The following is a 12,124-nucleotide window of genomic DNA, read 5'->3' on the forward strand; positions in this document are numbered from 1 at the left end:
CTTTTCCTAGCTGTGAGGGGGTACTGCATTCAACACACAGCAGTGTGTTAGCTGAGGTTAATGGCTCTGCTGGGCAACTTTCAATCTTCTTCTGGGATACCATGAGTAGGAGGCAGATGGCAACAGAAAAGATATAAGGATGGCAATAAGCAGGCGCATCACTGAGGAAGCAGTGACCCCCATCCCTCAGCAGCATTAATCTCCCATCTAGAGCTCTGGATGCCTTTACTGATTGTGATACCTGTCACCTCTCCAACAGAAGAAGTGTCAACCTTAGGACTCAGGACACTGGAATGGTGGGCATAACAACAGAGAAAAGGAGTAGATAAAAGTTTTCTTCTATAACAAGTTTAAGAGTACTATTTTGTGACCCTGGTAACCATTTGCTGTACTTTGGTTGCATCAGTAAGATTTTGATAAGGCTCACAATTAATCCGTATATATGTTCAATTTTCGCTCTTAACAAGACCTTGAATGTACCATACATGTATCAGTCTGGGGAAATGCTTTGATCCGTGCTTCAGATGCATAGGATACTTCTTTTTGTTAATCACTGGGTTCATGGATGAACTTGTTTAAGCAATACGATGAAATAACATAAATTTAAACTATAAGATGAATCTGCTATAATATTTATACTTGCCAGATTGCATTCAGTATTTTAGAAACACGGTATGTAACACTCAATATTTCTCGAAACATTGCACATGTCAATTTTTTCTATAAATCAGAAGAAAGAGATTATCTAAGCAGATATCATGGAATAACACAGATCATTAAGGGACCTCAAAAGACTACCAACCTTACACAAACACCTACGTCCCTGGGTGGGCTTGAACCACCAACCTTTCGGTTAACAGCCGAATGCGCTAACCCATTGCGCCACAGAGACCTTCTTGAAGCTAAAAAATCTATTAGTAAAAATGCAACATTTCTGGGAAAAAAAAAAATATATATATATTATATATATGTATATATATATATATATATATACACACATACACATAAAATAAAAATACTTGTACAGGTAAAAATAACATTGGGAAAATACAAAGTGCATATTTAACTGTGTTTAACTACATCAACCTTCAGTACTCTTATGGAAAACAAACAAAAGCAAAAACAAAACACCAAACACATGGGTCTCAGCTTCTGTTTGCTTTCTTCCCTCTCCTTTCTCATCCTCCACTTGAGGCCATCTATTTCTACTATGTCTACTCTTTTCCATTTCTACTGTCTGTTCAGTTCCACTGCCATTCCCTAGTAGCAATTACAAGGCTGGCCACTCTTCAGGAAGGATAGATTGTCAGAAGTTCCTTAGCAGGGCTTTCCCCCTATTAACACCACTTTTTTATTACTAATTATTATTATTATTATTATTATTATTATTATTATTATTATTATTATTATTATTTTATCTTCTCATAACCATCTTCATCCATGAAAAAATTGTCCTTTTATATATAGTGACTCTTCTGGCCTTTCTCAGTCCTGCAGAATCCAGGTTTCTGAAGACATTTTAATTCACAATTTGATGATGTCATGGGAGGAAACAGATTGATGTGATTTCAAGCAGTGGACAAAGAAAAACTATACCTATGGCTAAAATGATACCCAGATTTAAAATACGCTGTCATTAAAAGTATAAGACGGCAAACTGGAATGTAGAATTACTAAAATATTACTTGATAAGTGAAAAATTTATGCTGTTCGTTGACCAAAAAACACCTCTATCATAATGGAGGATAAAGGACACAAAACACAGAATTATTAACTGGTATACTTACATGCCATCAAATACTTTAAACTATCAGGAAAGATATTTAAAAGGATATCTGACTTCTAAAACTGACTTCTAAAGCCATTTGTTCTGATTTTCATTTCGTTTCAGATAATTGAAAGGAAGAACCCCAAACTAATGGCAGATAGTCTTCTACAACCTCTCTACTTATGAAACCAAGAGGAGACAGACATAGACATGCATACCTATGCTGAATTTTCTGTCTAAATGACATGACTATGAATGTGTCAATTTGTATCACCACTGTTGTGGAACAGTGAGACAAACCTTTACCTGCTAAAGTGCTGCAGAAAAAGAACCACTGCATTTTTTATACTCAGATAAGCTTGGTAGCTAAGAAATACAACAAATAGAGTGGACTTTTTCTTCCACTGAACCATTCTTAGTTGTTCAAAGAGCAATATAGCCTCGAGTAAAGTTCTTATTAATATTTTCATTAATTGTTATTTTGCACCACAACTCACACAGCAAAGAATTAAATGGTAATACCGTAAAACAGTAATAACATAATTATTTTTCCCCATCTCTCTCATATCTGTATATTTATGATTCAGAGGTTTCAAAGGGCAGTAAATCCAAATCTGGAATGCCTTATCCCTGTGAGTAGGTCTATCAAAACAAAGAAATAAATAACATGTTACTATTCAGATCTCCCTGATTGCATTAGTTGTTTGTAAATACAATTTGACTGTTTCTTATATGAGGACATGAAAGATATTTTCTGTACATTTTGTGATATACAGCTCCATTTCTCCTATGGACTCCAATTCTCTTTCCAACATTCTCTTGATATTTTGCACTTCAAGTGTGTTTTTACAATCAAAGTAGTCTTCGTAACTTCTGGCATATTCCCAGCACTGTTCTGTACATACACTCATAGTACTCAGAAAATCTTTTTTTTTTTTTTTTTTGGTTTTATTTTTTCTGCCACTACAGTAAATATCTCAAATGAATAAAAAGTGCATGTATGCTCAGATGAATATTGCAGCTGTGGATGACTTCAGTAAATTAAATGTTATAGGCATTGGCATCATCCATATTAACCATTCCTTTGGAGTAGTTTCTTTGTAAAATGTCAATTTAGATTAAGAATAATGTATTTGGTACATGGAGCCTTCTGAAAGTAATGCTACATTGCCAGAACACTTTATTTATAATTAAATTAATTATGAAAAAGTTATGTAAATTCATAGCAGCTATTTTATTAATGTTTAAGTTAATCTGCATTCATTTTCTTCAAACTATGTAACACATTCTTATATTAGGTCACAAAGCTTTTTAAATGCCTACTTTAACTCTTTTGTTGATACTGACATCCTTAAACCCACTACTGAGCTATCATAAGGACTAGTCAGTATCTAAAATTCTTCATTAACCAAGTTGCTATTCTACCATACCTATATTGTTGACTGCCAAATGTCAGACATGTTCCTTGTCCTTCCACAAGCTAGAGGACTTTAATCAAATAATTGTCATCAGACATTGAAGTAATTTGTGATTTAAATCACATCAGCTCCTAATCCATGCAGTTTAAATTGTGAATCATCCTCACACCATTCAGGTACTGTCTTGAAAAATATTTTGCAATACTAGGTGATGCATGCGTATTTCAGACTGATTCAAATTATGTTACCACATACAAAGATTTAGAATGCTGGAGCATTATTCTGTTTTAAGATTAAAGGCATCCTTATTTCATGAGGTGCATAAAGAAATGAAAATATTTATCACAGAATCCAAAACAGATAATGTACAGCCAAGTTGCAAAGGTGATAGGAAGAAATTTAAAAATATGCATAGTTTTCTGAAAGTAAGATACAGTCCCAAATCTTTTTCTTCCCTTCTCTGCACACAACTGTTGAATTGTGGATTCTTACCCAAATCAGTTATGCAAGTTCCCCTAGTTGCAATTACAGATTACTGGCAAATCACACTTCCTTCTGAACCGCATCCCTTTTCTGAGGTTCTTCTAATATTTTCCTCTCTTCAAAATTTGTCTTTTGTCTTTGATATCACCTCAAGTTTTGTATTGTCCTAATCTCTAGAAATTCTAAAAGCCCTCCAGCACACTAACCACCATGTCTTAAACTTAACCAATCTATTAAGAAATCATTATCCATTGGAAAATAAACACTTTCCTCTCTGGAGAAGCAAAGAGGTAATCTTATCATAAAGACTTTCTCTACACAGAATTCTGCAGGAACATGTGAGTTGACAAGTTTACTTGACTTAAATATGAAAATGGAGTTCATGCTTACTAATACTAAATCCTGACTGAGCTCAAAGAAAGATGTCTATACTGCATAATATAAGAAGGTCAGTGACCAATTCCTTGGTCAGAGCTCATGCAGCAATATCTACTTTTCATCAACAATGCCTAGAGGATATTTTCACTGAACTAAGACAAACCAGATGCATTAGCACCTATATGATTCAGCCTGGGTCTCTTCTGGATTCCATCTGAAGCCCACACATCCTTAAGACATTATTATGTGCATGTTTTTTCATGTAAAATGTTTGATGATCTGAGAATACTGTTGCAGTTCAAGAGAGTGGTATTTTTATGGTATAAAACTGAAATTAAATGCTACATTCAAAATCTAAAGAGAGTTTTAGAAGACTGTTCTCCACTAAGGAAGCCAAACACTATTCCAATCATATTTCCCATTGAAATTTTTCCCTTGAAGTTGATATCCCCTGATTGGGGCTTTGGCAGTGCTTCTGAGAGTTCTTGTTGACAAGAGCAAAATTATGCAAGGCAATTAAGTTAACATTGGCTGAGTGCTGTGCTTGAACTTCCACCATGACTTTCTCAACAATACAGTTGTAGTAACAGTATATCATTTTTGTTTTATAATGAGTTTGTGGAGATCAAGGAGATAAGCTCTGAAGGACCTCTTAATTTCATCATGTTTCTAAGTAGTGATGTCCTGCCTACCTTAGTAGATGAACATGACTCCTCCCAGAGCAACATCTTCAGAACAAATTTATGACAGATGCATTTTCCATGCCACACAACTAAACAAGGTGTTTGTTTGTTTGTTTGTTTGTTTTAGGTATTGACTATCCTTAGGAATACATAAGTGTTTAAACATTTCACTGTCCAGAGCCATTTATTGGGATTTACAAAGTATTCAGACTCAGTTGGATGTGTTAGCCATTAAACACTCCACTGAGTGCTCTGTAGCAGATGTTTCTGATCAATTTCTCTTTGAAGTATGACACATTTAAAACATAAATATCAGCTCAGTAGATCTTCTGTGTTTCAGTGCTAATTTCCACCACCACCACCCATTCTAGGCTAGTCTGATAGCCACTGAACTGTAAAATGAAAGTGGGAATCCGTCCATGTAATCCTATCTGCATTGGGATATATATGCCTAGCTCTGCCTAACCATCTGAACGACATCCAAACTACATTAAGAGAGATTAGATATAAACTGTCATCCTTTGGTGGTCAAGCTTAAATATGTGTATAAAGTAAAGAGGCAAGCAGCTAACTAAGATGTCCTGGATTTCTATTTGAAGGTATACAGAATTCATATATATATCTTGATTAGCTGTACTAAAAATTTAGACACTTTAGTTGGCCTTGATTGTCCTTCTGCCAAATTAGGTGCACTAGATTTTAGTCTTCATATCTTGCTAATACTGAGAAGAAGAGAAGGCTAATGCTGCTTTCTCTTTGGAATCAAAATCTAAAAGTGGTCTGGCTGGCTTTTTGCAAACTGACCCTTAATACTAAACTTAAATCTGATAACCTTATTCACAATCACCTTTAAATAGCAAACAGTATGAAGAAGCAATTAACATAAATTAAAACGTAAATTTTAAAAACACAGCTCTTAACAAAAATTCTAATCAGATACCTACTGACTTAAGATCTAATCTTGCTGCCACTGAAGTCAGGTCATATATTATTTTAATTTTGTCTAGCTAGCTTTCCAGTTTCTAGTTCTTATAATGGCATACATCACTGCAGCACCTAAACATCCCACATCCCTGATGAAGTAGTAACTGCTGTAACAACTGGCCACTTATCATTTAAAAAATATATATATTTCTGTTTTTATTTTATTTTTCTTCTTCTCTGCTTCTCTTAATGCAATTAAAATTGTTTTGATTTCTTTTAGAGTTCTGGTGCTGCTATCACACAGCCAACTGTTAAAAATGTTTCAGGAAAATGACGAAATGTGATGACCAATCCCTACTATAGAAGCTTATCTTTTATTAGTCACTATTGAAAACAGTTATTAATTCTCAACAAAGCCTCATTTTGCAGTCTTGCATGAAGAGAAAAAGAAAAAGAAAATAAAAAGAAAATAAAAAGAAAAAAAAGAAAAAGAAAAAAAGAAAAAGAAAAAGAAAAAGAAAAAAAGAAAAAGAAAAAGAAAAAGAAAAAGAAAAAGAAAAAGAAAAAGAAAAAGAAAAAGAAAAAGAAAAAGAGAAAGAAAAAGAAGAGAAAGAAAAAGAAAAAAAGAAAAAGAGAAAGAGAAAGAGAAAGAGAAAGAGAAAGAGAAAGAGAAAGAGAAAGAGAAAGAGAAAGAGAAAGAGAAAGAGAAAGAAAAAGAGAAAGAAAAAGAGAAAGAGAAAGAAAAAGAAAAAGAAAAAGAAAAAGAAAAAGAAAAAGAAAAAGAAAAAGAAAAAGAAAAAGAAAAAGAAAAAGAAAAAGAAAAAAAAAGAAAAAGAAAAAGAAAAAGAAAAAGAAAAAAAAAGAAAAAGAGAAAGAGAAAGAGAAAGAGAAAGAGAAAGAGAAAGAGAAAGAGAAAGAGAAAGAGAAAGAAAAAGAGAAAGAGAAAGAGAAAGAGAAAGAGAAAGAGAAAGAGAAAGAGAGAAAGAAAAAAAAGGAAAAAGAAAAAGAAAAAGAAGAAAAAAGAAAGAAAAAGAAAAAGAAAAAGAAAAAAAAAAGAAAGAAAAAGAAAAAGAAAAAGAAAAAGAAAAAGAAAAAGAAAAAGAAAAAGAAAAAGAAAAAGAAAAAGAAAAAGAAAAAGAAAAAGAAAAAGAAAAAGAAAAAAAGGGAAGGGGAAGGAATACAAGAAAATACTAGTCCACTTGAAATCCACACCTTAAATATATTAAAATATATTTTACATTTTATTAACAAATTAAATAGGATGCAACTGATGAAAGATAACATCAGAAATACAGACCAAAGAAAGCTGGAAGGAATAAGAGAAAAATACAAACAAAGAGATCTTTTACGTCTTTTTCAAGATATGAAATCAAATAGGCTGTTCAACCACCACAGATACATGAATTTTGTATATATTAATTTAGATCAGTGACACCTTGAATGTCCCATTTATGTACATTTAAATAACCACAGCACAATATAGATTTTCACAGCTGTTACCAAAGTCAGTTTTAGTCTATTACTTTAATTAATCTATGCTCATTATCAGCACTACAGTCTTTCTGTGAACAGAAAGTCAAAGGAGACGTATCATTAGTGAAGTTTTTAGAGTAATTTTCAGGAAACTGAGACATTAAATATTTCCTACCCTTAGTGAAGTTCTTTGATCTGTAACAATAAAAATGACATCTTTAAAAACAACCTTGAAATATATCTTGAGGACTTGCAAGTCTGGTGTATAACAGAAAATGTCATTCACACTAACCAGCTGCTTTTGCATTTCTTTGTAAATTAAGGGGTGTTATGTTGAGCATATGGCTTTATGATGATCTAAATATTCTTCCAAGATTATGAAAAAATACCTGCTGGTAGAAAACAAATGTGTAATTACAGCAACTTATTAGGGGAAGAAAAAAAAAAAAAAAAAAGGAAGAAAAAATATCTATACAGATGTTGGTTGAAATCAGTGCATTCTGTTGAAGATAGTCTGAACAGCCTACTTGATCTGCAGTTCTCTCATTCTTTCTCTCCCTCTTTCTCTCTCTTTGTATGTTTTATAGATATATAAGATATATAGCATGAAAATATATGCTATATAAAACCCTGTTCTCTTATAGGGAAAATATTTTCTTACAAGGAAAATATATTCTTTACTTGTATTCTATCAAAAAGTTAAGTACATAACTGGAAACTATATTAAATCTGATTAAAAGTAAAAATGTAAGATACAACCAAGATTAAATTTGTAACATTACATTTGTAACATTAAATATTCAGTAATCATAAACACATATATTACATGTCCAGAAAATTAATTTTAGATGTTGCACTTACTACTACCACTACTGCTATTACTTTTTAAACCTATTGGTATCCCCCTCTGAAGCAACAAAGGATGATTATAACCCTCCAGTAACAAAATAGTTCTGAAAAATACATTCTGAAATATTTAAATTATCTGCCAATTAAGAAAGAAAAATGAAAAGCAAAGAAAACAGGAGAACACAAAGAACTACAAAACCCAACAGAACTACATGATGTAATGGGCAGGTATTACCATATTTTTTGTTAAACATAAAAAAACCAGCAACAACAACAACTTTCTTCAGCTCATTTACTGCCTATTGACAGAACAATGAATACAAGCTTTAAGAGTTTTGTTTTTCTTCCTTTTTTTTTTTTTTTTTTTCCAAATATATCAATAGTATGCACTTGCCAAACCCTATGTCTTTTCAGTAGTCAGCTGAAAAGAGTTAATAAATGGAGTAGAAAACTATTAGAACCGGGTCTATGTAAAGTCTCAAATTGTTATGGGGGAAGATAACGCTGTTTTCCATGGGATTCATTATTAGATTGGATTAACTAATCTGTTAAATGTCTTCACATATTTAATACATTTATTTGGACTTGGAAAGATAGATATTGAAATTGTAACAAAACCAGTCATTACTAATTTGGAGCTGGCAATGTATGCTACTGGGTAATACTGTTAAAATGTTTTAGGGGATAAATAACCAGGGATAAATAATAATAATAATAATAATATATATATATATATATATATATTAAGATCAAGAGCTGTTCATATATATCTATCTGTTTTGAACTAATAATAGCTATAGTCATTATGAAATTTGCATAAACCCTTAGAGTAGAGAAGGGCCAAAACAATAGTAATGAAAAATAATGTTGCTATTATGAATTATCCTGTAGACATATTATATTAAATGTGTCACATACAGGAAAGCAAACAAACAAACAAACAAACAACAAAAAAAAAAACAACATGAAAAGTAGTTGAGTTATGGAAAGGTTTTCAAAATATGTATAAAGATTTTATTTTATTTTATTTTATTTATTTATTTTTTTAATTACAGAAAGGGCCATTGGCATTGAATTCTTATAGTGGACACATCAAATTGTGTGCCTCATCATCAATTCATTACAGTGACTAGTTTTTAAATTGCCACTGAACATTTGATTTTTCCAGTATTCCTCATGTCTTTAAAATAACTTAACCTAAAAAAACAAACAAACAAAAAAACTTGTTGTTGTTTGTTTGTTTGTTTATTTTTAGTTTAGGACATAAACAGTGTTGCATTCCAGTAAATATGATTTTGCCATGACTAAGAGTAGGCTATCGACTTTGCACTGACGTGACACTGCAGGGTCTCTGACTTGTCCTGGACTGGCTGGTTTTAGCTCACCAGTAGACTTCAGAGAGCAATTAATCTCACTATAAGGTAGACATTTATATTTGACCCACCACTTCTCGATTGCTTTAATTATGTTATTGCAGATTTCTCCCATGTACTGTAGATGTGTCCTATTGCTTCCTTTCTTGATTTGGCATCCTGCCTCTGTCAATTGTCCTTGTGGCAATGTAACATAACCAGTGTTGGGAGACAGAATGCATCAAAATCCTTCCAAGGCAGACCTTGATGTTTCCTAATAGAAGGACAGAGAGAATTTGCAGTCAGCATGAACATAGTCTGAGTCCAATCTACCTAAAAAGACAATATATCTACATATAAAGTGAGGTCTGGAAAATCTTCTTTACTTTTAGACTCTTAGGTTTTACCAATTTCAGATAAATTAAGATATGATCAGAAGGAATAGGAACACTTGCCTGAGCATGGTGCTTTAATATCTCATAAAAAATATCTTTGAGATATGCTGTCTTTTTGCTATTTAACATGTCACTTTCCACACAATTTTATTCTCTGCGAATGTTTACATTCTGAGAGAAATAAATAAATAAATAGATAGATAAATAAATAAATAATTTCTATTTTTTCAAGCCTTTAGATTCTTACCTAGAAAGGGAAATAAAAAGATAAAAGTGAAATCATCTGCAATAACTCAAGGAAAAGCATAAAAAATAATAAGAACTGATAACAATTTTTAGGTCGGTACAAATTTTATACACATATATTTAGAAAGTTATGAACATATTTTGTGTGCACCAGTCACAACACTGGATTCAGGTATTTACTTGTTATGTTTGTTAACATTGTCTCTTTGATAAAACATAGTTATGAGCTCACTAAAAAAGAAGAAAAAAAAACTTTTATACAAAAATCAAATATTCAAAGGTACCATATTAATCACAAATTGAATGACCTTAACTTGAAACAATTAAGAAATATACCCGTGGAATAAACCCATTAAATACTTACAAAGGTATAATTTTATTGAATAAGAAGAGCCTCCAGACACATAAATCTATGGGTTAGATACTAGAAATTGTAATAGCTGTGCTGCAGTCAGAAAATAAATAAATATATAAATAAATCACCAAATGAAAATCTATTTCTAAATATTTTTATTCCCTGTTATCATATGCTGCTTTTGTCTGAATTTTTTTATCTTTATTTTTTAAAAAAATCTTTCTAATTATATAGAATTGTTTTGTATATATGGTATGTGTTTTGGCTATTTTCCATACAATACCTCCCAACAACAGCTATGTTTCAAAATCTATTGAATGAATTTTAGCTATGTGATTCCCATTAAAGTCAATGGGAAGTGCACTACTAACATGTTTGTTTGATAATTTATGAGAAAAAAAAAAAAAGAAAGAAACAACCAACTTCAGTATCTGCAAAAGAGAGTCGTTATTGCTAAACTCATTCAGTATGCAGTGGCTCATCTTGCTGAGCTGTAACTTATGTGCTTCACTGGACACAGTAGTATTATAATTGGCATTGTTGATTACCTCTAGAACCATCATCCTTCAGTTCATAGGTCCCATGATAATATGGAATGGGGCTCAATGTGCACAGTTGTTGTCAAATATTGGAAGGAAAGGTGAAGATACATAATTAAAAACACCTCAAAATAAAGAATGCTCCATTCATGTTCTGAGCACTGCTTTTAGACTTTAGTCAGAGAAGCATGTCTGAGGCTCCTTTACATACAATGTACTTCTGTTTACTTGTCTGGAATCTAAAGAAAGATAAATGTTAGAATAATGAGAAATAAAGAAATAATATTAATAAATCCCAATACACAGTCTTTATTTTTTTATTTTTTTATTTTTTTTTAACCTTCAAGGATGTAATCATTCACAGAGATGGTGTACTTGTACTGAACACCACCTGAAAGCATTACTTACCAAAAAAAAAAATACTCACCAAAGATGTTCCCTGTTTTATGACTGCAGGACATGAAGACAAAAAGGAGTTCGGCAAAAATTGAAGTCATTGAAAAAGTCAAGTTAGAAGCATTACGCTACAAAACACGCATACATTATTAAATATCACATCTGCAGTGTCTGAGAACTTCTAAATTTCCATTTCCAGTGGAAAAAAAATACATATACATATTTCTTAGTCATTAAATGGGACAGTAATTCTTAAAAAAAAAAAAATCCAAACTTTAGTATAGTTTTGAGAAAATGAATCATAGAATCATTAAGGTTGGAAAAGACCTTCAAGATCATCTGGTCCAACCATCACCCTACTACCAATGTTGCCCACTAAACCATGTCCTTAAGCACCACGTCCAACCTTTCCTTAAACACCCCCAGGGACAGTGACTCCACCACTTCCCTGGGCAACCCATTACAATGCCTGACTAGTCTTTCTGAGAAGAAATGTCTCCTAATTTCTAACCTGAACGTCCCCTGGTACAACTTGAAGCCATTTTTTCTTGTTCTGTCACTAGTTATCTATGACAAGAGGCCGACTCCCAGCTCCCCACACCTTCCTTTCAGGTAGCTGTAGAGAGCAATAAGGTCTCCCCTGAACCTTCTCTTCTCCAGACTAAACAAACCCAGTTCCCTCAGCCACTCCTCGTAGGACCTCTGTTCCAGGCTCTTCACCAGCTTCGTAGCTCTTCTCTGGATATGTTCCAGGGACGAAATGTCTTTCCTATAGTGAGGGTCCCAGCCCAAAACTGAACACAGTACTGGAGGTGTGGCCTCACCAGTGCTGAGTACAGGGGAATGATCACCTCCCTGGTCCTGC

General features: G+C 32.6%; 1 non-coding gene across 1 annotated transcript; it reads right to left on the minus strand.

The window, feature by feature from the left end:
- Positions 1 to 818: 818 nt before the first annotated feature.
- Positions 819 to 892, minus strand: TRNAN-GUU. Its single transcript has one exon. It is a non-coding gene; the product is annotated as a tRNA-Asn (tRNA).
- Positions 893 to 12,124: the final 11,232 nt, after the last annotated feature.

This window comes from Cygnus olor, chromosome 1, assembly GCF_009769625.2.
Source record: "Cygnus olor isolate bCygOlo1 chromosome 1, bCygOlo1.pri.v2, whole genome shotgun sequence".
NCBI classification, from domain to species: Eukaryota; Metazoa; Chordata; class Aves; order Anseriformes; family Anatidae; genus Cygnus; species Cygnus olor.